Genomic DNA, 3,741 nt, shown 5'->3' on the forward strand with positions numbered 1-3,741 from the left:
GAAAAAGCCTGAAAGAAATGCCTCCACTACCACAAAGTACCCCCTGAACATTTTGATTTGCCAAGAAAGCAATGTAGTTTGCAGTTAAAACATTATATGTGGTATGAATTTTTTAAATTTTTGCTTATCTTGAATTATTTTACATTTCACAAAGCAGTTTATGAATATATTTTGATCAATGTCACCTCTTTCAACCTTCTTACCCACCTCTCCCCTCCCCACTTTTCCCTCGTTCTTGTTATATAGAACATACACTGGATTCTTATATGAATTTCCCCCCTCTTTTCATCTACATCATTTCTCTTGACCTCACCCCACAACTTTTGAGTACCAATTTTGTAGTTTTTTATTTTGCTGAATTTTGATTTTGTCTTTCTAAGTAAACTGAGATATCCCTTAAAATGACTGTTTTCTGTTAATATATTTGTATACACTTGCATACCACCCAATATATTTACTTATAGATATATAAGCTAAACCTAGTCTTCCATATATGAAAGAAAATGTTAAATATTTTGAATTTCACAGACATTATGACTTTCTCTGAAAAGATTTTTTTCTTACCTCCAAAATATATGATTTTCCCTGAAAGCATTTTGATTTTTGCAGAGAGCATATTGTTTTGCTTGAAAAATGTATTGGTTTGTCCATGAAGTATATGGATTTTCCATGGAAGCATATTGGCTTACATTGAAAGCATATAAGTTTGCCTCAGAGGTACTTTGGTTTACATTACACATATATTGGTTAGTATCAGAAGCATGCTGTTTTTCATCAGAATCATATTTGTTTTGTGAGAAAATGTTTAGGTTCCCCCAGAAAGTATATGGTTTTGCTTCAAAGACATCTTCGTTTGACCAGGGAACATACCAGAGTGCTCTCAAATAATTGTAGCTCTCCATAGGAACTTTCTGGTTTGTCGACAAAAAATATGAGCTTTCCCCAGCAGGATTGACATTTGGTTTTTTAATATTTACATTTGCTCCTTGAGGATCTGGCTTAGATCGGCTTTTGTGGCTGCTATGGTGGCTGCCTCCTAATGAAATATTTCGTGCCTCCATGATGTGGAACTTGGAATACTCTTTTGAACTTACCATTTTAACTTCACAACGGCTGGCCCCAATGAGATGATACCTCCTTTCTAACAGCTTGATTACTGGGGCCTTCTCCATGTACGTGATAAAACAGAAAGCTCGTTTTTTATTTGTATAAGGACACAATGGTCGCTCAATAGTCTCAATGTTTCCAAATGTTCCAAAGTATCCTCTGATTCTTTGTTCAGACATATGTGGGTTCAACCCACCCACAAAAATCTTTTTGAGGAGGAATAGAGATTCTATGGGTTTTGCTCTTTTAAGTTCAATATTCTTGCTATCCACAAGGTGCTGTTTTACTTGGAGCACCTTTTCAACGCTGTCATTGTCTTTGAAAAGTACAAATCCAAACCCCCTCGATAGTCCAGTTCTACGGTCAGTTTTTATCACAAAGTCGATGATCTCGCCAAACTGAGCTAAATATTCAAGGAGGCCTCTCTTTCTGATACTATGAGAGACTCCTCCGATGAACATTTTACTGTCGTCTCTCTGAGAATTGCTGGCCTCAATACAGTACCCTTCAAGGAATTTTTCTTCATCATCATCACTGAAATTCAGGACAAAATTGGTCTTATCCATGGGAGTTGAGTGGGAGGCAACTTCACCACCGGCAAAATACATACATAGCAGAGGCTCAACTGACAAAAGTAGTAAAGAGGATAGATACAGAAATGGACGTCATAATACGTAGTCCAAGGTTAAAAGAACGTCACAAAAGTAATCTTAGATATGGAGCTTGGTTGCTATGGATCTAGCGCAGCAACCGGAGTTTGTCTAAAAAAGACAGCAACTTCTACTCTTTTTGCTTTGCTTTCAGATTATTTTTCCACAAAATATTGTTGAAACCATTTGTTCTTTCCAAAAGGAGCCGTGAATGTCTAAGCAGTCCCTAAGTTTTTACACCCTTCAGGTAATTTGTAGGGGGCAAGAATGGGGAAAAATGGAAGAATTATAACATGCTATACGGAGAGCAAATTCCTATGGTTTGTATGATATGCTAATGAGATCTAATAGACCTTTTTTATTTTCCTTTTTTCCCCTTTTGTTTAGGACCAGTCCTGGGGCCTATACTCAGGGCTTAGGTGCTACCCCTAAGCTTTTCAGCTCAAGGCTGGTACTCTACTAGTTGAGCCTCAGCTCTATTTCTGGATTTTTGGTGTTTAATTGGAAGTGATAGTCTTACAGATTTTTACTGCTCTGGCTGGCTTTAAGCATGATCCTCAGGTCTCAGCCTCCCATATAGGTAGTATGGCAAGCATGAGCCACCTGCACTCAGCTAATAAAACATATTAAAATCACAGCTTTGTGGAGATTTATTTACATATCATACAACTCATCTTCCTAATAACGTAGGATTGTTTAGTCATTACCAAATTCAAATTTAGAACACATGTTCTCTTTCCCCCCAAAATAAACTTTTAAGAAGCTGTTCCTCATTTTTCCTCAACCATCCAAGTTGTACTATATATGGCCTTTTCTCCATAATTTATTAATGTATATGTTTCCATATTTGTTTATTTTGTGGTATATGTGTCTTATTCTTTTTGTGACTAAATGATATTTAAATGCATAGCTTTATCTCATTTTGTTTGAACACTTCTTTGATATTTGCTAGCTTTGATTGTGCTATATGATTAGACAATATTTCTGCATCAGGAAAATGTCTAAAAAGATTTTTATAGTCATTTGCAGTTCTCATTTTTTGTATGATGAGTGAGTAAACATCACAATTGACCGTACTACTGAACTGGCTATAATATTAACCTCTCCCATGTCAGAAGGCTAAAGTTCAATTTGAATGCTATTCCTAGCCTGGTCATTAGCCATCAGACACAATGTAGGAATTTGCATGTATCTCTCCCTCACTCAAATATTAGTTCTTGGAAGAGATTTTTTTTTAAGTTTTTAATTTTTAATTTTTTAGATTTTTAAATTTTTATTGTAAAGGTAATGCACATAAGGGTTACCATAAGTAAAATTCCTTTTCAACAGTGTCAACACTCTCTCTCATTATCTCCCAATTTTTCCCTTCCAGACTTCCCTTCCCCCAAGTTGTATAGTTCATTTCCAACATAGTGTCTAGTGGGTTTCACTGCTGAATAGTGTATCTTATGGCTATATGCTTCATTCCACTCAAAGAATTTCTGCAAGTACTCATTTTTAAGGTAACAGTCCTATAGTTGGCAATATCCAGTTATTTCTCTCTACAAATTGATAGATTATGTTTTGATCATAATTTGGAAACAAAAAGAAGATCAACCTAAAACGCCGATCATAGTTTGATGTTTTCAGTGCACACCTCAGCCACTATGCTGCTTTTGCTGCTGCCTCTGATCTCTCAGGTGTTTCCTTCATCAGCTTCAGGACAAGTTCAAAGTTATTATGAAAATTGTAAAATTTTATGCGATACGAGTAGGAAAAAAATGGCCTATCAATACCTAGGTAAGAGTCTATGGATCAGTTTGTTCAAGAAGAATATTATTTTGTTGAAACATCTTTAGGAAATCTTGCATTTCTTAAAATAATTGTCTTGTTAAAAATTAGAAATCAGGGTCTTAATGTTTAGTGCTTATTATGTCCAGTCCACATGGAGTAAAGTAGCACTGGAAGCTTAATTTTATCATCTTTTCTGACTATCAGACTACAG

At 35.6% G+C, this 3,741-nt stretch overlaps 1 pseudogene; it reads right to left on the minus strand.

Moving 5' to 3' along the window:
* Positions 1-560: 560 nt before the first annotated feature.
* Positions 561-1,673, minus strand: LOC105998964 (annotated as a pseudogene).
* Positions 1,674-3,741: the final 2,068 nt, after the last annotated feature.

This window comes from Dipodomys ordii, unplaced genomic scaffold, assembly GCF_000151885.1.
Source record: "Dipodomys ordii isolate 6190 unplaced genomic scaffold, Dord_2.0 Scaffold178, whole genome shotgun sequence".
Taxonomy (NCBI): Eukaryota; Metazoa; Chordata; class Mammalia; order Rodentia; family Heteromyidae; genus Dipodomys; species Dipodomys ordii.